The 26,296-nt window shown below is 43.1% G+C and overlaps 1 pseudogene; it reads right to left on the bottom strand.

Annotated features, from left to right (window-relative positions):
* Positions 1-200: 200 nt before the first annotated feature.
* Positions 201-19,762, bottom strand: LOC136158696 (high mobility group protein B1-like; annotated as a pseudogene).
* Positions 19,763-26,296: the final 6,534 nt, after the last annotated feature.

Below are 26,296 nucleotides of genomic sequence, written 5' to 3'. Positions count from 1 at the left end.
TCTCAACCTTAAATATTTTATTTAAATATTCTTCTTGCCTTCATGGTTTTTGAGAAGTTGGATGTAGTTATTATTTTTGCTCCTCTATCAACTAGGCATATTCTCCGTGCTGGCTTCTTTCAAGATTTTGTCTTCATCTTTAGTTTTCTGAAGCTTCAACATGACATGCATCGATGTGGGGTGTTTAGTATTTATCCTTCTTAGTATACTCTGAATTTCTTGGCTCTGTGGTTTTGTGTCTTAGTCATATCTTCTTTCCCTTTTTCTTTTTCTTCTTCCTCTGATAATCTCGTGTATATACTGTACATTTTTTAGTTTTGCTAGAATCCTTGGATATTTTATTCTAATTCTTTCAGGTTTTTTTCTCTCTTTAATTTTCAGTGTTAGAAGTTTCTACTGTCATATCATCAAGCTCAGAGATTCTTTCCTCTGCCACATCTAGCCTGCTAATGAGCTGATCAAAAGCATTCTTCATTTCTGTTGCAGTAATTTTAATCTCTAGCATTTAAAAACTTCTTTCTTAGAATTTCTCTTTGATTACATTATCTATCTGTTCTTGCATGTTGTCTACTCTTTCCATTAAATCCTTTAGCATATTAATCATAATTGAAAAAAAAAAATCCTGTCTGATAATTCTAACTTTCTCACCATATCTGACTCTGGTTCTAACGCTTATTCAGTTTCTTCCAATTGGTTTTTATTTTTGTCTTTTAGAATGCCTTGTCATTTTTTGTTGAATGGTGTCCAAGATGTATTGGAAAGCGGAACTGCAATATTTAAGCCTTTAATAATGTAGTGGCAAGGCAAGGGTGGAGGAAAGCATTTCATAGCTTTATGATTAGATCTCAGCCTTTGGTGGGCCTGTGTTCCTGGACTGTGTACTTCACCAGTGCACCTCTCCCTCCCTCCCTCTCCTCCTTTCTTTGATGAATCTGAATGGGTACAGGAGGCTGCAGTTAGGCATGCCACTTCCCCCAGGGAGGCTATGCTCTCAGAACAACGTGGCAGGTTAGGCTCGGGTAAAATAGTTTCTACTCGGGCAAGGCCATATTAAGAAAAACATAATGTTCTGCTATATTTAAAAATGGTTTCCTTTCCTCTCCCCTTGACAGAAGCACAAAGAGAGATTTTTCTCTAATAGTCAATATAGGGACTTGGTAGGCACAACCAATGAAAATATTGTACCTTCTATGAAGTCATTAACTCTCAGACTTGTCCACACTGAGCCTCCAGCAATTCTTCAATTAGGTTTTCTTACCCTGGTGCTGGTTCTTCTCATGTTCTGCCTTCAACAAGTTGTGAGTCTCTGAACTTGCCTGTCTCCATTTTGGAGGGCAGGAGTTTACCTATGACCTCATTTCTCTGACAGATCTAGGAAGAGCTGCTAATTTTTCAGTTTTGTTCACCTTTATACTTGATGTTAGGATCCAGCGGCATCTTCTAAGCTCCTTGCATTAATAAGAAACACAAAGTCCCTGAACCTACTTTTACAGGTAAATCTAGAATTGCCTCTAGATGATGTTAAAGAAAGTCATGTTCATCTTTATCAAAGGGCAGTAAGAAAACTCTTGTCAGTCTTTGTGGGTCTAATACGAAATATGTACTTTCAAAGCTGCCAAATTTTTTCAGCCTGTTGAATGTGACAGTTGACAGCCCCAAAGCCTAATTATTTCTTTCATTTGCAAATATATATTTGCTTTTAAGGACAATACTACAACAAGAAAATTTTTTAAATTTATCTTTTTTTCTTCCTATGTGATGCTCAATTGAATACATTTATTAACATGCAAATCATATAGCATTTCAGTGCATTTTTGCTACAATGTCATAATTTATGTAAAAATCTTGATCATAGTTTAACATACACAGAAATAAAAGTGCAGAGATCGTAACTGCACAAGCTGAATGAATTTTCACAGAGTAAATATATCAATTTTGTGTATTTGTATGCTCAGTTGCTTGGTCATGTCTGTCTTTTTGTGACCCCATGGACAGTAGCCTGCAAGACTCCTAGCCATGGAATTTTTCAGGCAAGAATCCTGGAGCAGGTTGCCGTTTCCTGCTCCAGGAGATCTTTCTGACCCAGGGATCGAACTTGCATCTCTTACATCTCCTGCATTGGCATGCGGATCCTTTACCACTGTGCCACCCGGGAAGCTCAAATATATCAATTTAACTAGACCTCAAGTCAAGAAACAAAACACTACCAGAAACCTAGAAGTCCTCCTATATCTCTTCCTGTCATTAACCTCTCCACCCTGCAATGGGTCATCTTTCAGTTCAGTTCAGTTCAGTTCATTCACTCAGTTGTGTCCGACTCTTTGTAACCCCATGAACTGCAGCACGCCAGGCCTCCCTGTCCATCGCCAACTCCTGGAGTTTACCCAAACTCATGTTCATTGAGTTGGTGATGCCATCCAACCATCTTATCCTCTGTCGTCCCCTTCTCCTCCCACCTTCAGTCTTTTCCAGCATCAGGGTCTTTTCCAAGGAGTCAGTTCTTCACATGAGGTGGCCAAAGTATTGGCATTTCAGCTTCAGCATCAGTCCTTCCAATGAACATCCAGGACTGATCTCTTTTAGGAAGGACTGATTGGATCTCCTTGCAGTCCGAGGGACTCTCTGGAGTCTTCTCCAACACCACCGTTCAAAAGCATCAATTCTCTGGCGCTCAGCTTTCTTTATAGGTCATCACCTTCGGCTATTTCCATTTCTATGGATATGAGGAATAACTGCTCACCAAGTCCTGTCAAATATTCCTCCTAATGAGTTCAAAAATGTGCCTTCTTATCTTCATCCCCACAGCGATTATGAAGTCACACAAAAATTATTGCAATACCTCTTTAACTAGTCATCAACCCTCCAGACTTGCATAATGAAGCCTGTGAAATCTTGAAAAATACTATAAATTTGATTACTTGCCACACCCCCTTGCCTTAAACCCTTCAGTCATGCCCCCTTGCCATAAGGATGCAGTCCAAAGCTCCTCCATATAAGGCATTTCCTAATCTGGCCCCATCTGTCTTCACTTCTCCCCCCTTCCCCTTTCTATTCATCGTCCCTCTATTCTAGGAAGTGGAAGGGTGTCTTCCTAAGGGATATTTAAGACTTTGGGGGATGGGGTAGTATGTATTTTGAAAGCTTGTACCTTTCTGATACACATTTCCTCATTTCTCTCTACCCCTCTTTGTAGAAATCACCAATCTAAGTCATAAGTTTCTTGGGGGCAGAAATTGTCATTCATCAGAACACCATGCTTATCACATTAAATGGCATAATCAGCAAAATAATGAATGAATAAACATAAGTTAATGAATAGATGACTGCTGACTGATTGGATGAATGTATCTGCTCTGGTTGTGAAAGACAAATTATTGAGTTTCTTAGAAATGCATCTGAAGTAAGAGCAATTAGGCGCTGAATGAGAACCTGAGGTATTTGCCAATAATAGAAGGAATTATGGAGAAGGCAATGGCAACCCACTCCAGTATTCTCACCTGGAAAATCCCATGGACGGAGGAGCCTGGTAGGCTGCAGTCCACGGGGTCGCGAAGAGCTGGACATGACTGAGCGACTTCACTTTCACTTTTCACTTTCATGCATTGGAGAAGGAAATGGTAGCCCACTCCAGCATTCTTGCCTGGAGAATCCCAGGGAGGGGGGAGCCTGGTGGGCTGCCGTCTATGGGGTCATACAGTGTCGGACATGACCGAAGCGACTTAGCAGCAGCAGCAGGAGCAGCAGAATGAATTACTGTTAGTGCATGGATTTTTGTGATAGATAGTTTTGCTGCTAAGAGTTCTAATTTGCTTCCTCTCTGACAATTGTCTATATAAGGTTAAACATGTGGGTAATTCGGAAAACATGGTTTTGAAAACACTTTTTATTTTTAAACAATTCACTGATAGTTGCAAACTCCATGCACAGAGTTCCGTGAACCCTTCACCCAGTTTCTTCCAAAGGTGACATCTGACATAGCCATAGCACAATAGCAAAACCAAGACATTGGCATGAGTATGTTAGTTCAGCAACTTCAGGTTTTGTTCAGTTTCACCAGGTTTTACATGTACTTAGTGGTCTGTGAGTGTGTATTGTTCTTGCAGTTTTGTCCCGTGTATGGATTTCTGTAACTTCTACCACAATCAAGATATGGCGCTGTTCTAGCACAAAGAAACTCCCTTATGCTATTCTTTATTAGCCACACCCACCTCCACCCATCCCTTGACAACCCCTAATCTCTTCTTCAAGCCTATGGTTTGTCATTTCAAGGATGCTGCATAAATAGAATCATAAAGTATATAACTTTTGAGATTGACTTTTTTCACTCAGTCTAACACCCTTGAGATCCTTCTGAACAATTGCATGCAACACTGTTTTTTAAATCAGAAAATGTGGAAGAGATAGAATGAAACTTCTTTTATCTGAAACACATTGACTTGGATCTTTTAAAAGACATTGTGTTTATTGATCCTAGATAGTGATTAAAATTGCACCTTAAAATTCAGGTGAGACTAGTTTTTGTATTGTTGGAGAAATATTAACAAAAGTGTCAAGTATCATTTGGAAAGAAATATAAACTCAGATTGTGTCATTTTGAAATTACACTCTGCAACTTGATACAAACTTTGCAATGTAAAAATTCACAAGGTAAACCCAATTTGCCATTGCTATAGACTACCAAGGGCCAATAAATATTTTATTGACTGTTACGTTTGGTGGGAATATAAGTCTGGTGAGACTGATTTGGGAGCTTATTTAATTTGAAGACAGTTTTCTTGATTTCCCTATTCCTGAGAATTTTTCGTGTCTGCCACAACCTCTTATTATCGTCACCTCTCTATGAAATGCTATTATAGTTCCCACATTCAGATTCATTTTCAATTTTATTCATATTTTTGAGCTACTGACAACTATCAGTCTTGTGACAGGTAGCATTTATGATAATACACTAACAAATTGTTTGAAAGAAAAGTGAGTGATTTGTGTCTTGGGTTTAGGAGGTTAAATTTGATTTTATTGTAATAAGATACTTTGAGATAGACAGTTTGGCTGCTGTGGGCCTACTGGAGTTATTACGCCATATTGAACAAAAGTTTTTATCTACGTCTAGCCAAAAGACTTATTCATTCTGCAAAAGAAAGATTTCTATCATCATCCAAAGAATTGACTTCCAGTAGATTTTGAGAGAGCCTTTATCCTGCTAATCCTCCACTAATGTAATACAAATAATATGGAAAACTCCTGAAAATACATCTTATCCATGACAACCACTTTCTTCTGACCTTCTTTTCCTTCTGGACTTATGGCTGCTGTCTTCGGCTATGTCCACACTTAAGGCAGCATGAACTGTTGAACCCTCTGACCCTTGTTCTTCTACTTACAGTCCCATGACACATGTTCCTTTATATAGATGTGCATAATTTGCCAAACAAAACAACAGCAAGAGAGAAAAAAAGCATTTGAAAATTACTGGTCTTAGCCTTGACTTATTAAAGCTCTTAAGGCTTCCCAGGTGGCTATGGGGTAAAGAATCCACCTGCTAAGCAGGAGGCACAGGTTTGATCCCTGGGTCAGGAAGATCCCCTGGAGAAGGAAATGGCAACCCATTCCAGTGTTCTTGCCTGGGAAATCCCAAGAACTGAGGAGCCTGGCAGGCTACATTCTTCAGGGTCACAAAAAGCTGGACATGACTTAGTGACTAACCAACAGCTACAGCATTAAAGATCTTATACTTTAATAAGAAAAAAGAAGAAAAACCCAATCAAAACTTGGCGGGGGGGGGGGAGGGGAAGGAAATTAGAATGCCAGCAATCATATGAAAAATGTTCAGCAACATTAGAAACATAGACATTCAGATTTAAAAAGCAATGTTACCCTTTTTTCCTATTTGAATGTTGAGGATTTTATAAAAATGACAATATCCGGATTTGACTCGAGCTCAGAGAACCAGGCCGTTTTTGCTGTGTCTGGTGTAAATGTAAATTTAGGTAACATTTCTCAGGGCATTTTGGCAAGAAGAATTCGGTTCCTTTAAAATGTACAAATATTTTATATCATTATTATGATTTGTATCACTTGTAATATTTTAAAACTGAAGCAAACTAAATGACGAGCAATACAATAATGGTAAATAAACCATGGGCCATCACATTGTGAAATATTATCAATTAAGAATGATTATATATTTAGGAAAATGTCCACATTATTATTTTTTAATAAAAATAGTATTTACTTAGAAGCATTCAGAATGTCAGCAAAACAGCTGCAACTTTTTTCTTTTTCGCAATTACAGAATGGTATTCAGTTAACAGAAGGAAAATTATTCGTATAAGCTTCATCAGAGAGAACTGAAGATGAAGAAACCAGCATCCCCGCATGGAGCTGGTTCGCACTGCTCAGCGCCGAGAACCTGCTCCACAGTTCCAGGAACACTGCGCCAGGCAAGGCCACTGGCCCTGGAAAGCACCACCAGGACCGGGCTATCTCAAGACACATGTGGTGGTGTGTAACGGTACCAAAAAAGACGCTGTACAGTGTAAAAACAAGCCTTAACGCAGCCTTCCATTTCAGTTTTTCCCTTTAAAAGGAGTGAATTGATTATGGGGGTTAAATGCTTTGTAGACAACAACAACAACAACAAAAACAATTGAGCGAGAACCCACTTATTCACCAGCTGCTTTCTCTTCCTCTTCTTCCTCCCCCTGGTCCTCCTCTTCCTTGCTTTTTTCAGCCTGGAGGACTCTGCCCCACCCGCCTCCTTTTTTTTTTTTTTTTTTCTGTATTAGGTTTCCCTTTAGCCGGGTTCGCAGCAATATCTTTTCCTTCAGCTTTGCAGCCTTCTTCTCATAAGGCTGCTTGTCATCTGTCAGTATCAGCATCAGTTCAGTCGCTCAGTTCAGTTGCAACTCCATGGGCCGCAGCACACCGGGCCTCCCTGTCTATCACCAACTCCCGGAGCTTGCTCAAACTCATGTCCATCGGGTCGGTGACGCCATCCAACCATCTCATCCTCTGTCGTCCCCTTCTCCTCCCACCATCAATTTTTCTCAGCATCAGGGTCTTTTCCAGTGAGTCGGTTCTTCGCATCAGGTGGCCAAGGTATTGGAGCTTCAGCATCAGCCCTTCCATCTGCAGCAGTGTTATTCCACATTTCTCTGGAATATTCCACATTCCAGTTTCTTTGCAACATCACCAATGGCTTAGGCCAGGATGCTCTCCTTTGCTTTTTGGATGACACTCAGAACGAGAGAAAGAGGCTGAAGGCGGCCTCTTGGGTGCACCGGGACCCTTGAACTTCTTTTCCGTCCCCCTTTAGCAGGGGTGCACGTTTCCCTTTCTCTTTTGTGACCGGCCAGGTCTGCCTCTGCCACGGCTTCGAGCTTCCCTTCTCTTTGGCGGACACCGCCTTCCCCGTCTCTGAGCACTTCTCGGAAGGCTCCGGGAGGCTGCCTGAAGCGTCTGGGCGCTCCTTCCTGGGCTTCTCCCGGAAGTCTGCACAAAGAGTGCCTATGGTGGCGTTTTTGCCTCCGGGCTTCCTGGCGCCTGTTTATTTTCCCTCTGCGAGGTACAGAGTGGCCGGCTGCGGAGCTACGGGCTCCGCGTGCTGGGGCGGCGCCAAAATGTATTATTTTGCTGACAAATAGTCCAGTCTTGTTTGCATGATAAAGCTTGATTTTATCCCCCTTGATTTTGGCGCAAAAAATGTACTATATATTTCGTTTACAAATAGTCCAGTCTTGTTTGTATGATAAAGCTTGATTGTATCTTGTTTGTATGATAAAGCTTTATCTTCATATATAAAGATATATCTATATCTATCTATCTATATATATATATATATATATATATAAGAGAGAAGAAAGACAAGGATTTTAAACTAAGTCTCAATAAATAATGATTATCTCTATGAGGAAGGGTCCTCGTTGATTTTTCTGTGTCTTCACTGTATATTCCAAATTTTCTAGAACGGACATTATTTAAGAGAAGAGAAAAGCAGAAGTGATTTTGAAATGATAACATACACTACTCTAACATGGATAAATACACAGGGTTGACTGATAACTGGGATGCAGCAAAAGGTCAGTGTTCAAGTGTTCCCACCTCTCTTATTATTTTGTTGCTGTTGGGACCATGTTTGTTATTTTCCCCCTCTCATATAGACCTATTGTTTTGAAATGTTTCCTCTTCCGAACAGACTGCAGTAAAGATTAATGAATGTGCTTCCTCAATTGTCTTCAAAATGTTGTATTTGCCAGTCACAGCTGAGGAAATAGTTGTGACCACGCCGAGTTAATATAATTTCACAAAAAATCAAAAACGCTCTGTTGAAGTCGCCGGGCAGCTTGTTGCAGAAAAATGCTTCCAGGCTGCCCCAAGGTCAGGCTGAGGTCATGAGGGGCGGGCACCAGCACGTCCTGAGATGAGCATTTTTGCCTGCAGTGACTAAATTGTTTAAAAACCTGGTAACTTCTATCTCCCAACATTTTATTCTGCTTTCTAGATAATTTCTTCCACTTTATTTTCTATGGAATTTTTACATTTTACCTTCCCCCCCGCCAAAGAAACCTATTTCTTTTTTTCTGTTTTTTGTTTCATGGTTTTAACTCCTGCTTTCTATTTCATGAATGTGTGTAAATCCCTATGACTTTCTGGAAAAAATGATAGCTTTGTTTTTTTTTTTTTTTTTGAAAGTCTCTCAGTCGTGTCCAACTCTTTGTGACTCCATGGACTATACAGTCCATGGAATTCTCCAGGCCAGAATACTGGAGTGGAGATTCCCTTCTCCAGGGGATCTTCCCAACCCAGAGATCGAATTCAGGTCTCCCACATTATAGGCAGATTCTTGACCAGCTGAGCCACAAGGGAAGCCCAAGGTTCTATTTTAAAGGTTTCTTCACATATGTCGTGATCCTAGCTGACCTTGTTTTTAGCCTTTTAAAACTGTTCCTTGAAAATAGTGTATATTCAGTAACATGCACTGATAGTAAATATACATGATGAATTTTTACACATGTATGAACTCAAGTAACCAACAGATGGTCAAGAAAACATCATAAGCATTGCAGATAAGACCCCCAGAGAGGTGATCACTATTCTGGCTTTAATACCGTGGATGTATGTGTGGCCTGTACTTAAGCTTCATATAAATTGAATTATGTAGTATATATGTTTTTACACCTGCCTTTCACTAAAATATTGCCTGGCAGATTTATCCATGTTGTTGCATACAGTAGTAGTTCATTCTTTTTTAAAACTTAAAAAAATAAATGTTTGCTATTCCACCATGTAAATTTACTACACTTTCTTTATCCATTTTCCCACTGATGGATATCTTGATTATTTCCAATTTGAAGCTATTATATATAAAGTTACTGTTAATATTTTTTACATATGTTTTGGTATACGTATAAACTCATTTCTCTTGAGCATACATCTAGGGCTAGAATTGCTGACTTGTACAATAGTTATGTATTTAGACTTAGTAGATACTGCCAAGCAGTTCTCCCAAGTGGTTACATCAATTTATACTCACATCAACTAGCAATATATGAGTTTAAATTGCTCATAAGTCTCACCCAAATTTAATATAGCCACTCTTCTTAATTTTAGCCATTCTGGAAGTTTACCAGTGATATCCCATTGTCATTTTAATTTATATATCCCTGATGTCTAGTGATGTTGAGGTTTTTTTTCCCTATGTTTATTGGACATTTGGGCTTTGCTGGTGGCTCAGACAGCAAAGAATCTGCCTGCAGTGCAGGAGACCCAGGTTCGATCCCTGGATTGGGAAGATCCCCTGGGGAAGGGAATGGCAACCCGCTCCAGTATTCTTGCCTGAGAATTTCAGGGACAGCAGAGCCTGGTGGGCGACAGTCCATGGGGTCACAAAGAGTCAGACATGATTGGACATGTGGATATACTCTTTGGCGCTGCTTGTTTTCAAGTATTTCAGTTAATTTTGACGAGTTGGGTTGTCTTGTCTCTTGTTTGTTTGAAGGAATGCTTTGCATATTCTCCTGAGTATTTTGTCATATATCTGTAGTACAGATTTACTTTGCACTTTCTGTCTGTATCTCTATCTTTCAGTTTCTTAACGTTGTGTTTTGTGAACCAGGTTTGTTCATTTTAGTGAAATCCAGTGTATCGATTTGCCCTGTTATGACAGAGCATTTTGTGCCCTTTACGAGAGCTCTGCTACTTTAAGGTCACGAGGATATTTTCCTATGATTTCTTCTAAAAGCTTAATCGTCTTATATTTGGGTCTATGATCCATATTTAATTAATTTTGTGTATGGGGTGGGGTAGAAGTCAAGGTTCTTTTTTAAAATACGGATATTCAGGTGAAATTTTCAACAGTCTCCACTGGTCTTCTGCATACACTGGCGGTCAGTGAAAAATGAGACAGAAAAAGCAAGGGAAGCGCAACCTATTGGTAAGAGGTAAACCAGTCAATAGAAGCAGACATCAAGAAAGGGGCAGCAAAATCTGATTTTAAGCACTTCGCTTATATAGGTAACGTAGACAGGCATCACCGTGTGGGGATTTGTTGGCTCTCTGGCTTTCTTTATGGGAACCGATAAGGTCAGGTATTGTGAATATTTTTTCAAGGAAGCTCATTTTCTGCCACAAAGCCTCCTCCAATCTTCTGATCCACTTGGATGTTTAGCATCCCCTTTGATGTGACATAGGGGAGCTGGTGGCCAAAGGATCTTCTCGATGGTCTTCCACCGTCACTCAGGCCTCCTGCTCACTCCTTCTCCCACTGAGCCTCTAAGGGGGTCTGCGTGGGGCAGTTTGCCTTGCTCATCACTGGCATTCCCCTCTCACAGCTGCGGGAGTGAGATCCCCCGGGTTGACACATCGGTTTCTGTCACTTAACAGCTCTCTAACCAACCTATCCCATCAGAATCATCCCCTATTACATGGAGATAGTAATACTACTTAACTTCATAGCGTTGTTGTGAGTTTGCTGAATTAAACTGTGGAACTTTTATGCTGATACTTAACACATAATAAATGCTCAAAAATCATTAGCTATTATTAGCTTCCTCAATTCAAATCATTCAGTTACCGCTGTATTTGCTCTCACCTTCAAAAAAAAATCTGCAAAGCCAAGGAATGTCTCCTTGGCTACTCTCTTCTCTTACATTCTCTGTTCGTTTAAATCTCTTTCTTGTAATTTTCACAAGACTTATGGAGGTATTTGATGTAAAAACACATTCAATCCACATAGTTAGAACTCACCCAACTGACATTCAAAAGTTTAGTTTGCTGCACAGACTCTCTTCACAATTTTTCTAGACCATGACTATATAATCACTGAGCTAGCTGATTCTAGCTCAAAGATTCCTAGCTCTAAGACTCTTTTCAGCTCAAGATTTCATGAACTGATGACATAAAAAAATCATGCCCACAGAAATGGTAGATTCCATCTCTTTAAAGAAAGCTCAAGTTATTTTTTTCTCCTTTTCCCGGGGTACTCATTTTCCTACCTGATTGGATATTGGTTGGTTGATTGACAGATGTGAAAAGTACTTTAGGCCAGCTCTTTGGAAAGGACATGGAAAGCTATATAAAATCCTTGATCAAATTTAAATACCCTTAAGCAACCTCCATTAACCTTGAACACCCCAAGCTGTTCCCCTAGGCCCTGCAACTTACTCAAAGCTCAAACCAAATTTAGTGTTAGAATGAGCCGATCCACAAAGTAAGTACGAGTCCCCTATTGTTTGAATGGATGAAAAAAATGTTTGAATAAAATATTTCTACAAATTTACTTATGGCATTAGCTCTATATTGCATACCTGTATTCTTTACACTGAATAAGCTATAGTAGGCACTGTATTAGAAGATCGTATTATTTTACTCATGCACAATAAATATAATATTTACAAAGTGAAGTAGCACTTAGGTTATAGTTTGTTGCCCCTCTGCCAGTTGAAAAGCAGTAGGTTATTGAGTTTTTACATTGTTTTATCAGTGAATGACATAAAACTTAAGGATCTTTATTAATTGTTTCCCATAAATACATTGTGGCTGTGTCATATTTTCTAACTGTTTATGTGAGCACATGTGAGATGTGTGTGTGTGTGTGTGTACTTGTGTGTATGTGTGAAAGAGAGAGAGAGTCAGCCTCCAAAAAGACCCAGGCTCAGCTGGGTTTAATCATTTAAATGTAGGTTGTACACATTTAAAATTAAATTCAAATATTTTTAAGGTGGATTGGGGGAAGTACAAAACAGAATAATGGAAAAAGGTTATATGTATATATGGGGCTTCCCTAGCTGTTAGCTATTTCAGACTGTGAAGGGATATCCCAAGAGAAGCCAAGGAGGCCCCATCACTTGAATCATTTAAAATTGGACTGGACTAAGCTCGGGAGAATATACCGTGGGGAGTAATCATGCTTTGACAGAGAAAGACTGAGAGATCTTTTCCAATTCTAATTGCCATGATCCTGTGTAATTCAATTTGAAATGGCCTTGCTATTCTAATTCACAAAGATCCTATTTTTACTAACTCTTTCTTTTTCATAATCCTGCTTCTGATATCACTATTCCTTTAAACGGAAAGAGAAACCCTCAAGCTCGGTTCCGAAGTATTCATTGAATTACACTCCTTATTTCCTTTTTTCTCCCCTCCCCTCCGGACAGACTGTTTTGCAGACGCAGGCAATGCACTCAGGGCAGGGCAGACAGTAATTATCATCACCCCCTGCTTTCATCCATTAGAGCTGGGCGTTAGCAGGTAAGGGTGAGGGGCTGACAAAGAGGTTTTCAAAACTGGTCAGCATAAATGCTTCCAGGAGGCCAATTCAGGATAATCTATGGAAATATGGATCAGAAATATGGCCAGCCAAGGCTGAATACCTCTATCTGTTGCATTTAAGCCAAAGCAATAGACGGTTTTCATGGGAGAAAAATAACAAAAGCCATAATTACATGTGGAGAATTGTCTGTTCGTATCATCTGGGGGTTAATTTTGTGAAATGGTTGCCATTCCGTCTGGGTCCAGCATCTGTCTCAGTCATTTTATTTGTTAGGAGATGCTGCAGGAGTGAGATCCCTGGAGACTCGAGTCCAGGAGGCCTTCTGGTTTGCAGGAGCCAATTTGTGACAAGATCAAAGGGGTCCACGGTCCCGAGAGCCCAAGTTACGCTTTGGAATTTACAGGTGTACCTCACTTTACGCAGCACTTCTACGCTGCAAACACACTGGAAAGGAACTTTCAGTGAATTGAATTTTATTAACCCACTAATCCTTTCAATTGGTAGTGGCCCCTGATCATCTAATTGATCAAAATTGAAGTGGAGCCGTAAAATAAATCTTGTTAAAAGTTAAGAATGTTTTTGTGATGTAACTATCAGTGTTTTATGGCAGATTTTTTCCCCCATGTAATTTTTATTCGATGATTTGGGAAGCAGAGAAGTAAAGCAAACAAAAAAATCATTTTGAAAGCTTGAAGTAAAATTTCAGAGCACTTACAAAACAGTAATTACAATGCCTTAAAATTCAAACAGTTATACATAGATAATGCTTAAATTATGAGTGCTAAAAATTGTCCCATTGTGCTTTATTTGGGGATAGTTCAATCATACAGACAAATATAAAGAGTAACACAGTAAACATTCATTATCAGTACTCAGAATTTTAAGATACTAACAGGTTTTCTTTATTGTTCAAAAACAAATATAGGTACATACACTCAAAGAATGTTTAAACCACTTTCTGGTGTTATTTCCCTCCCTTGCTGTCTGAGATAGCTTCTATCCCAAAGTAGGCAAATACCCTGCCCATCCATTGTCTGTGTTTTTGCTAAATGTATTTACTAAATGTATTTTTGCCAATTTTAGTTACTTATTTTTGTAAGTTCTTAAAAAATGCTCATAATTGATATCACAAGTCAGTCTTGCTTCTTTCACTCAGTATCTTGTTTTGGGTTCTTTGTGTATCATTACATGTAGATCAAGGTTTAAATGAATGTAATAGGCATGGGACATGCCACAACTATTTACTTATTCATTTTTCAATTGATGTGAACTTAGGTTGCTTCCAATATTTCACTTGTATAGGCTATGCAGAATGTCTCCTTTTGTATAAATGTTCAAGTTTCTTTCAAGTCTATTATAACAATTGGAGTTTCTGAGTCTAGAATACATGCATCTTCATGAATACTACCAGATTGCTCGCCAAGTCTGTATTCTCACCAGCAATTTATATTATCACTATAATAATGCAGTCAAATTCATCAACCTTTTTCTTTACAAATTTAACTTGCTGAGCTTGGTTTAAGAATTTCTTCCCTCTCTGCATTATAAAAAGGTATAGTTTGTTGTGTGTTCACATCTGCATCTTTAAGTCATTTGGATTTATTTTTTTTTTGAAGTATGATGTAAGGTAGGGTTCTACTTATATTGTTTTCCATATAGACAGGGAAGCTACTTACAATGCCTGCTGGTTTTTAAGGTCACCTCTGCTTACACTGAGGTCTTATGTAAGATTAGGTATTTCCATTAAGTGATAGGTCTGGCCTCTTTTCCATTCACAGCTATGTTGACCTTCCCCTAACACCACATTATTTTAGTTGATATAGTGTACACTGTAGTAATTCATGATATCTAATGAGGCAAATCTTTCCTTCATATTTCCTTCTTCAAATTTGTCTTGGTTATCCTTGGAACTTTATGCTCTTATATGAATTTTATAGTCAGTTTTTAGGAAATCTTTAATATGATAAAGTGGTAATTAAAATGTGTAATATAATCCATTCTACTTATATCAAATCACTAAATCTAATTTATTGCTCATTAGTCAATATTAAAGATCTTCTGCCATGTCTTGACACTTAACTTCTTTGAAAAATTAGCTTATCATGTTCCCTTTCTTCTACAAATAATTACTTTCCCTCACTTTCAGTAATTTTCATGTTATTCCCATTGTCCCAACTCATGAGCCTCTTAATATCCATTCCTGCACCAAGCTAACTGATGTAATTCCCTTCCTGTTGTCCTGTTGTGACAGTATTTTGCAAGCATAACTGTTTCTCTGTCTTGATCCCCCCTATTTCTCTCTCCGGTAAATTCTACAAAGAGCTTGTAGAGCAACTGTTTTCCTGCTTTAATCATATACCCAAGGACTTAGACTCTTATTTGCTACTGTCTCAGAGCGACCCTCTGGACCCATGGGTCCATTTCACAGGTGAGCAACTTAAGTTCCAAAGAGGCCTTGTCCTGCCCAGAGTCACTCAGTTAGTTAGCAGAGAAATTGGGACTCGAAAGGTAAAAACCCAATTTAGAGCCCAGGTTTGCTGACTCCTGAACCAACTGTCTTTCTGTCATCTGCTCTCCTCCCCCCAAACCTTCAGATATTGTTCCCTAACTGATATTAACACTGCATTAATTTTATTTCATGTAAATCTCCCAAGGGGACCTCCCTCTCTTAGTCTTAGTCAAAACGTGACTCATTCTTTCCCACTACTTTGGAAACACGAACTTTCACCTTGAAACCCAGTCTCTCTACTTTTCACGGAGGTATCTCACCTTCTTGGAAACAAGTCTCTTTTTCAGAATGTATAACTACTGCTACTACTAAGCGGAAGTGTTGGCCACTCTGTCGTGTCCGACTCTTTGCCACCCCAGGGACTGTAGCCCACCAGGCTCCTCTGTCCGTGGGGTTCTCCAGGCAAGAACACTGGAGTGGGTTGCCATCCCCTTCTCCAGGAGATCTTCCTGACCCAGGGATCAAACCCAGGTCTCATGCATTGCAAGCGGATTCTTTAGCATCTGAGTCACCAGGGAAGCCCTACTACTGCTGTTGCTATCACTGCTCTTAACAGCAGTGCTGAAGCCATCACCTACCGCTCTCTTACCATGAATCTAGCTCTTGAACGACGTGATCTCTCCTTGCCTCACTCCACAGATGCAAGATTGGAAACCCAGAGAGATGAAGCAGCCTGTCTGGGATTCCACAGTCTGGAGTAGAACCTAAGTCTCTAGGACTCTAGAGCCCATGAGTTTTGTTGCACGTTGTTCTGTTCCTCCCAACTCTAAATATTTGGCACTTTTCAGCACTGTTGTTGTTGTTCAATAGTTAAGTCATGTCTGACTCTTTCTGACCCCATGGACTGCATGCAGCAGGCCAGGCGTCCCTGTCCTTCACTATCTCCCAGAGTTTGCTCAAAGTCAACTCATGTCCATTGAGTCAATGATGCCATCCAACCATCTCAGCCTCTGTCATCCCCTTCTTCTCCTGCCCTCAATCTTTCCCAGCATCAAGGTCTTTTCCAGTGAGTTGGCTCTTCAAATCAGGTGGCCAGAGTACTGGAGCTTCAGCTTCAGCATCAGTCCTTCCAATGAATTTTCAGGGTTGATTTCCTTTAGGATGGACTGGTTTGATCTCCCAGCTGTCCAAGGGACTCTCAGGAATCTTTTCCAGCACTAGCTTTCTCTTACATCCAATTCCACTTACTCTTAGCTGTGCTGAGTATTTTTAATGTGGTCATAAAAGTAGGTTCTATCCTTTCAACCACATGTGTATCCTCTGAATTAAGGACCCTTTAAGACTTTCTTTAGATTGCTCTTTCCCCTCAGAGCCTCTAGTGTGAAGTTCTGCTCTGAGCCTTCCCATGACAGATGACAGTCTAATTAGCCTGGAGAATCTTTGACAACCATCCAAGAAGCTTCTGTGTTGAAAACCGTCCCACTGTTGCAGAGATTAAAACTGGGACCAATAGTCTTTATGACAGGGTGAATAGAATGCCACTGAAAAACCAAATTTACTGTATTTCAACACAACAGCTTGTTTGCTGTTGTATAGATAAAGTTCAAGAAAAAGCTCTTTGATTCATCATAACTTACTGCTTTTCTAGCAAGTACTATATGTCGTTAGCTAGAAATAAATTTGGCCTGTCACAGAGAATGTATTATAAACAATTGTGAGTGAATTTTACTTCAAAAGTTATTTCGTGAAGGAAAAACGTAAAAGGCATGTGAAATCACTGACAAGAAGAAAATGCATAAATATAATGCAATTTGAGGTCCACTGTTGACAGCACTCAGATAGTATTTCCCGAGTTTGGATGAGAGTGGTCAGTGGCCACGCTCAAACAAGGCAGGAAGTCCTTTCTCTTCTCGACTTCATCCTGAGCAGTCATCTTCCAGCCGTAAACAAGCAGGCAGAAGAACGATACTCAAAAGTCCTATTTAAAAGACATTTACAGAATTTTTAACTGTCTTGGGGCTTTTATTATAAAATTTACAAAACAGATTTTCAAATTTAGTAAACCTTGTTTTTAGAGCAGTTTAAAGTTTACAGGGACAGTTCACAGAAAATACAGAATTCCCTCACAGCCCCTCTGCCCACACCCCCCACTCCATCCTATTATTAACATCTTGCATTAGTGTGATATAGATGATACCACCGATGAGTCGATACCGATACACTATTGTTAATTAAACCGTCCTTTACATTAGTGTTCATTCTGTGTGCAGTACATTCCACAGGTTTTGACAAATGCAGAGTGAGGCGTATCCACCAGTTCAGTACCATCCATATTTTAAGGCAACACAGTATGAAAAGGCTAGAGGAGGCCATTTTGAAATGTCTAACTGTGGTGAAACAAATTACATGAACCGAAACTCCACCAAAGACTTAGTGAACTTATTCTTTACAGTTCCTCCCAGACAGAAAAGCAATAGAGTAAAAGTTAAGTAGTCTTGTCTTTGAAAATTGTTAGTTATTTTGATAAACAGTGCTGTCAAAAACAGCAAATGCAAACCCCACATTCTCTAGCTCATTCTCTTTCATGTACTGTGCTCAAGGCTTGGTGTGAATACTTCATGGTTAAAGTATGTTTTCCCTTGAGGCTCACAGAGCCATTTAATTTCTGTTCTGGCATTTGGCCTGTTGTGTTTATGAGGTTCTATTGAGAAATGGAATTGGTGATTTCTTCCATAAGCACAAAGAAAAAAAAAAAATCGAGAGTTACTGATTTCAAACCACTATTATAACCTTTCATGTTTTTCTGGAAAAATGTTTTCTCTCCAAAATGGAAAAAAAAAGAAAGAAAGAAAGGATTTCCTATTAAATGTGTAACTGGTTGGTATCATCCCATTCTTCAAAATGTTGAAAATTCGCCTCCCACTTGGCCAGACGAAGGCTGGAGTTCCCCATGAGTAGTCTGGGGTCTACCAGATGTTGCTGCCTGGCCTGATAGGTCTCTGTTGGTTCCTGCTTGTCGCGGCATTATTGTCAAGAAGAGCAGATTTCACATCCAGGCTTGACCCGTCTTGGCCCTGCCCCCAGCAACTTGCTTGTCAGTGTCCATTCACCGCTCTCGCCTCAAAGACCTCTCTCCCCAAGCCCCATTGAAGTGCCCGGAGGACTTAGATGAAGTCAGTGGTGATGCTTTTTGCAGTATGTTCCCCTTTGTGTGAAAAGCCATTTTAAGATTTTCAGAGAATCAGAATCTGAGTTGTGATGTACAACATTTCCTCTTGAGCAGTGGTTCTTAATCAGGGGCAAATCTGGCGGTGTCTGCAAATACTTTTTAGTTTTTATGAGCTGGGGCGGGTACTGCTGGCATCTTAGTGGGTAGAGGTCACGGGTGCTGCTAAACAGACGACAGTGCAGAGGACAGCCCCCTATACACACACTCACACTCACACACACACACACACACACACACACACATTAAAGATAATCGGACTCAAAATGTCAGTTGCATATACTGAGGTTGAGAAACCCCCCTCTAGCATTTTACTCAGTTGAACCATTTTTGCCATCCCATGTTGAAATACTTTGCATTTCAAAGGATTGCATTTGTTCAAGTGTTTAAGCATGGCATCCTGATTTTTTTTTTAAGAGAAGATAATGTCCAGTAAGAGAGGAAAATAATATGCTTTCCTCTCACCTTGCTCAAAAATAAAGCTACAGTATTTGCAAAGTAGATACCCTTAGTTGTCACTCAAAAGGTAAACTGCCATAAGGGATAAGAGATTAACTGATGTCCCTGCTAACTTTCATAGTGTTTTTATTTTCCCCTCTAACTACCTCCTCAGTATCTTTGCTGACAAAGATATTTTAAAATGGAAGACAATTAGAGGCTTTTTGTTTATGAAAAATGAAGTGTTCAGGCACAAAAGCATGCACAGTGGACCTCTTACAGAATGCTTAAAATCTCCTTTCAGTAAAAGATTTTCTTAAGTGGCTATCTGTCACTTACTAGGAATTTCTGTGGTTGCTACTGTTATTTTTATGCATAAACAGCATCTGTAGATTTCCAGGGTATCCTTTAGCATTTCACACCCCTCGACGTTGGGTTGCCTCAGAGGATTTTTCAATCTGGAAATCGTGTTTAAAATGACTTAAAAATTTGTCTGAGAATACACTAGAAAAGACATTGACAACTGGCAGCCAGGAAACCAGATCCGGCTCACACGGAGATTTGTTTAAGGATGAAATTAAAATGTTTTAAAATCAGGCATTAATAGTCCAAAAAAAAGTAGAATTTTCGTAAGAATCCAGGTAGCTCTGTTCTTCTGGAAAGCCGGAAAGGTCTGGCGTCTGGAGGCAGCATTCCCCCCTGGCAGCAGCGCGCTGAGACAGGGCAGCAGTGAGACCCTCTCCGGGCAGGTCCCGCCCGCCGGTGCCTGCAGCCACCCCGCCTTCTGCCGCCGGGTCATCTGAGTCTGCACCACCGCCCTACGGGCCAGCTCGCTTCCGTAACTGTCAGCGTCGGTAGCTGGCCTTTGAACCAAACTCATTCATCACTAACGTAGCAGCTCCTATCCGACGTGAGACGAGGGCTGGGGCGCCTCAGGAGGGCGGTAGGGAGCGGGACGGGACTTCCCTGCAGCTCAGACGGCAAAGGAGCTGCCTCCCAGGCGGGAGCCCGGGCGTCCGTCCCGGGGTCGGGAGGGGCCCCTGGAGGAGGCACGGCAGCCCGCTCCAGCGTTCTGCCTGGAGACCCCACGGACAGAGGGGCCTGGCGGGCTGCAGTCCGGGGGGTCGCGGAGAGTCGGGCACGACGGTCCACTCAGGGAAGGAGAGGAGGGCAGAGAGCCTGGGGCCTGGGTGGGGAGGCGGGAGGAGAATGGCGCCGCAGCGCGGACCCAGGCTCAGGGGCTCCGTCTGCTCTGCAGCGTCTGCGGGGAAACCGCCTCGGTCTCGGCGAGAAGGCACGAGCACCACCCTGTCGTTGAGGAGCGGCCCGACGCGGCCCGTGTGTCCTCTCTGAGACAGCGCTGGTCCCGGCCCGGGCTTTTGGAGAAGCATCGGAATGGGGAGCCGAAGCCAGGAAGAGCGCCCGTGAGGTGAGCAGCAGCCAAAGATGCGGGGCTGGAGGGGGTTAGATGTCCTGCAATCTGGGGACCACCGGAGGTGGAGGAGAAGCTACCTGCGTACCAGAGATCAAGGGGAGTCAGAGTCCAGGGCTTACCCAGGGAGAGTCAGAGCGTCAGATGCGGGAATCAGGACCCTGAGTCCAGGGCTTACCCAGGAGAGAGAGTCCAGGGCCTACCCAGGAGAGAGCCAGAGCGTCAGATGGGGGAATCAGGACCCTGAGTCCAGGGCCTACCCAGGAGAAAGAGTCCAGGGCCTACCCAGGAGAAAGAGTCCAGGGCCTACCCAGGAGAGAGCCAGAGCGTCAGATGCGGGAATCAGGACCCTGAGTCCAGGGCCTACCCAGGAGAAAGAGTCCAGGGCTTACCCAGGAGAGAGCCAGAGCGTCAGATGCGGGAATCAGGACCCTGAGTCCAGTACCTACACAGGAGAGAGCCAGAGCGTCAGATGCGGGAATCAGGACCTTGAGTCCAGGGCTCACCCGGGAGAGAGAGTCCAGGGCCTACCCAGGGAGAGCCAGAGCGTCAGATGCGGGAATCAGGACCCTGAGTCCAGTACCTACACAGGAGAGAGCCAGAGCGTCAGATGCGGGAATCAGGACCATGAGTCCAGGGCCTACCCAGGAGAAAGAGTCCAGGGCTTACCCAGGAGAGAGCCAGAGTGTCAGATGCGGGAATCAGGACCCTGAGTCCAGTACCTACACAGGAGAAAGAGTCCAGGGCCTACCCAGGAGAGAGCCAGAGCGTCAGATGCGGGAATCGGGACCCTGAGTCCAGGGCCTACCCAGGAGAAAGAGTCCAGGGCTTACCCAGGAGAAAGAGTCCAGGGCTTACCCAGGAGAGAGCCAGAGTGTCAGATGCGGGAATCAGGACCCTGAGTCCAGTACCTACACAGGAGAGAGCCAGAGCGTCAGATGCGGGAATCAGGACCATGAGTCCAGGGCTTACCCAGGAGAGAGAGTCCAGGGCTCACCCAGGAGAGAGCCAGAGCGTCAGATGCGGGAATCGGGACCCTGAGTCCAGGGCTTACTCTGGAGAGAGGCCAGATGAGAAAGACGCGGAGGCCAGCGCCTTGCTCTGTGGGAAGTCCGTGGTGTGGGTGAATCGGGGAAACCCACAGCTGCTGCTCCTCCTACCTGCAGGAGCCCGGGGTCACGCTTGGGGCACAGCGTCCGATCCCCTCGTCAGCTGCAGGAAGTCCTCGTGGACGCTGTGCTCCATAGACCTTTCTCTCCAGTGATCCGAGGTCCGCAGGAAAGCCAGGGCCGGTCTGGCGAACACAGGGCTTCGGGCCACTTGCCTGTCTGTGGGCGCTCAAACAGGAACCAGCGGGACCCCCCGTCTTTCCCCCGCAGCGTCCTCCTGATCTCTCCGAATGTGGAGGTGAGGGTAAGCTCCCGGGCGGTGGGGGTGTGGGGGTGAGGAGTGAGCGAGTGGGCTGTTTGGGGGGTGTTCAAGCCTCATCTGATGAAAAAGAAGGAAGAGAGCCCTGGAAAGAAAGACGTCTGTGGAAGGAAGAGAGTGAAGGAATATTAAAACTGCTGCTGGAAAGAATCCCAGGAAAATACCACGCTAGGCGAGACTGGGTTTCCCCTGTTTGATATGTGTGGAGGGACCGTATAATTTACCATCCGAACCTGGAGCTCTTTTAAGAGAGAAAGAGGAGCTATTAGTAATTTTTCCAAGATGCCAGCCTGACCCAGGACGGGCCCAGCCAGCCAAGGCATCGGGTCTCGGTCGTCGGGGACGAAGGAAGGAACGGCCCCTCAGAGTCACATCGGGGCTACTGAGCCAGCCGTTGGGCTGCGACCTCTGGGATCAGACGTAGGAAGCGAAGACTCAGGCTTGAGTTGGGCGAGGATGAAAAGGAGGGGGCTTCCCATCTCTTAACCTAGTGTCCGAGTGACCCAGGGATTTAAAAAAAAGACAGAGGCCCAGGAATTCAGTTTTGATTATCCTGGACTGGGCCCAAACATGATTCTGGTTGATTCTGTTGTGCCACTCGCCCGGAACTCTGCGGTTTCTCCCCGGTTTCCAGACAACCCACCCAGTCCGCCCCTCCCCGGGGACTGCGCCTGCTGACCCTGAGACAGGGGGATGACCCTGCAGCTGGGGAGTCTGCGGCCGGAGGGGGCGGCTGTGGTCAAGGGACCTGTGTATTTCAAGTGAGAATGTGTATTTCTTGCCACAGGCAGCTATTAAGATGGCCAAATAAGACAAACAGGAATCCAGCAAACCAGGCCTGTCCTAGCTCTTGGGCTCACGCACACAAAGGATGAGCAGTTGTGTATCTCTGGAGCATCTGCTGGTGAGGGCACTAGAGACCGTCACAGTGGTTGCTGAGCGTGCCCAGGGTCTCGGGACACCCTCCACTTCCCGGACGGAGCTCCTGAAGTGTGACCAGGAGCCCAGAGAGAGCCGGGCAACTCTTTGCGACCCAGTGGACCACACAGTCCATGGGATTCTCCAGGCCAGGATACTGGAGTGGGCAGCTGTTCCCTTCTCCAGGGGCTCTTCCCAACCCAGGGGTCGAACCCAGGTCTCCCGCATTGCAGGTGGATTCTTCACCAGCTGAGCCACAAGGGAAGCTCTAAAAAGATAAACTGAGGCATAATAAAAAAAATTCTAAGAGGTCGAGCAAAAATCCATCTGCAATAGGGCAGCACCAAACTGGAAACGGTAGGAGCCCTGGACCACAGGCTCTCAGGAAAGACCCAGGTAAAGAAAGCCAAGAAAGGAAATTATTTGACCGGCTGTGGTTTAAAGCCGACTTGGCTGTTTGTGATCTTTGTCTTCAGCATTCTGATTCCTAAGTTGGAGGCATTTACGGGCTTAGATTTAGGTTTGCCTACTGGCTGCCAAAGCATTAGAGCCCCATCCACTCTAACGCTTCGTTGTTTAATTAACTTAACCCAGCTGCTCTCACCAGTGAGAATGGTTGCAGAGCCAGTAGAAACACCAGTCAGATATGCAGGAATTAATGAACGCATTTTGAATCCTCATTGCCGCCTCTCAGAAAATCACCAAGGGATCCCATAACTTTCAGCAAGTCTTCCTGGGGTCTTCTCGCCTCTGCTCATCCTGCCTTCATTTCTGTTCTCTCAGAACCTCATCCCGTATCAATAGCTCAGCCTTTCAACTTCATCTCAAGTCTCAGCATCTTGCATGGCTCGCCATGGTAACTGTTTCCTCTCTCTCCCCTCACTCGCCCAAACTCCGCTTCCCAACTCCGGCTCCCGGAAGCCTTTCCGTTTCTCTCCTCCTCCTCCCAGGATCAGCTTCTGGGGCCAGGACTCTGTTTCCTTTAACATGTAAATCCTGCAGCTCAGCTCAGTTCAGCACGACAAAAGGCCTGAAGCGGCCAGAGCTGCGGGTTCCTTCCTCTGAGAGCCTGGAGTGGGGATGGCAAGGGGCTGGTGAAGCTATGATCGCTCTGGAATGAAGGTCTCTGTGCTGCATGTTTGTACTGAAACGGGCTTGTATACACACGTACACATGACGTATACACACGTACACAAGCATGACTGCATAGCATTAGTATTAGTCGCTCAGTCGTGTCCGACTTTTTGCGACCCCATGGACTGTAGCCCGCCAGGCTCCTCTGTCCATGGGATTCTCCAGGCAAAATTACTGGAGTGGGTTGCCATTCCCTCCTCCAGGGGACCTTCCCAACTGTACATAAAGGAGACGTCATTAATATGCATTAGAGGATACCCCAGGTTAACCTGTTATAGTCTGAAATACTGTGGAAGGATCCAGGAATGATTTTGTGTGAGAATGATATGCATAATCTAACCAGTCCATCCTAAAGGAAGTCAGTCCTGAATATTCATTGGAAGGACTGATGCTGAAGCTGAAACCCCAATAGTTTGGCCACCTGATACAAAGAACTGATGCATTTGAAAAGACCCAGATCCTGGGAAAGATTGAAAGAAAGAGGGACAACAGAGGATGAGATGGTTGGATGGCATCACCAACTCAATGGACACGAGTTTGAGTAAACTCTGGGAGTTGGTGATGGACCAGGAGGCCTGGCGTGCTTCAATTCATGGGGCTGCAAAGAGTCAGACATGACTGAGCAACTGAACTGAACTGAACTGATATGTATGATATAGAAATATATGCCAGATGAGTGCTTCTAAATTAATATCTGCTACTGAGCAACTTTGCAATATATTAGTCAATGACATTTTTAACAAAGGAACTAAAGCTGCCTTTCAATATCCCATTGCTGTTCATTCTCACGAAGACAAAACAGAAATCAGGTTAATAAGGGTCAGATTTGGAGAGGCGTGTCCACACTCTTTGAAAGAAAATGAAAACATAGTATCTTTAAGGTCAACAATATGAAATATAAAACATAAAACTTGCAAAAATCTTTCTTGCTCTTAATTCTCATTAGAGTGAGTACTCCAGGATAGAATGGATTGTTTCGTCCTTCACTGTAACTGGAGCACCTCGTATGGTGCCTGAAATAGGGGAGGTGATCTCGAAGCAAACAGTGCTGAGGCCGGAACTGGGGGGCCCCAGTGTGGAGGGCTGGTTTCCCCACCATGAAGACAGGGACCCAGAGGGGAGCTGCGCCCTGCCCAGATAACAGACAGAGACCAGCTTTCTCCTTCTTGAAGTGAGAGACCTTCCCTACTATACTAATGCAGAAAGGCTCTGTCTCAGAGGTCAAAAGGGAGGGGTGTCACCTCACAGTCAGAGATGCCAGCTCACCCTGAGGCCCCTTCGCCAGAATCCATCTAGTCAAAGAGGTGCGTGCGCACGCCTGGACCCTGAGATACAGCAAATGTGAACTCAGGACCAGGCGAAGCAAGGTGCCTGGCGAAAGGAAACCTGGAAGAAACGCCGCATTAAAGTGACTCGGACGTCCACAAGGGCAGGCCTCTCTGCGAGCCCGTCCATGGGCCTACCCACACATACTCTTCTCCTTCCTACTCCACACTGCCTTCTGTCTTTGCGGGAGTTCATTTCCTCAAAGCCGGGTGCACCAGGGCCTCGCCACTGGCCACTGGTCCCTGCAGCTCTAGTGGCTAGGATGCAACACTCCTGTGCCTCAGCCTGACTTTCATCTCTGGCCGGGAACTGAAACCTTGCTTCAAGGCACCGCAGGCCGGGGCCACTTGAGATCGGTACACACTCGCATTTGCTAAGGAGCTGGCCTGGTGCACAGCATCTCAGGCGCCCAGATTTTTTTTGTCATTGGTGTCATGTGGAGGAAGGATTGTTCCACTCTCTGATCTTTTAAGGCTTGTACCTTTCGGTTCTTGAAGATCCTTTTTATTTCCTTCCTTCCTTCTTCCCTTCCTCCTTGCATCCCTTCCTCTCCCCTACTCTTTTCCTCCTTTCTTATTGTATTTAAATATTTAGATAAGCGCTGCCCAACGGAAACATAATTGTAGCCACAAATGTGAGCAACAAAATTTGAAATTTCCCCATAGCCATATATCTAAAAAAGTAAAAAGAAACATAGAATTCATTTTAAGAATTTAATATTTTATACAATATAAATTATAAATATAAATATTTATAAGTATTAATACAGTTATCAAATAGGATCATTTCAATATGTGAGCAAAATGAAAAAATTGTAATGAGATATTTTGCAGTCTCTTTCTTTATCCTGAGTTTTCAAAATCTGGAGTATATTTTATGTATTCAGTATATCTCAATTTAAAATTGTCACATTTCAAGCACTCAAGGGTCATGTGTGGCTATTGGCTATTGCATGGACCACACAGTTGTAGACCATCTGAGTTAGGAATTCAAAATTGCTAACCATTTTCTGAATAATCCATCCTTTCTTTACTTATCAACACATCGAAAATGACTCATTTAGTTATATACTCATATTTTCTAAGTATGCCCAGCACTCAATACACATTGGTAGAATGAGTGAATGATGGAATGACATTGCGATTTATTTCAGATGGATAAGATGTTAAAGAACTT

This window comes from Muntiacus reevesi, chromosome 1 (genome assembly GCF_963930625.1).
Source record: "Muntiacus reevesi chromosome 1, mMunRee1.1, whole genome shotgun sequence".
NCBI lineage: Eukaryota > Metazoa > Chordata > Mammalia > Artiodactyla > Cervidae > Muntiacus > Muntiacus reevesi.
This window is presented reverse-complemented; position numbering and strand designations above follow the sequence as displayed.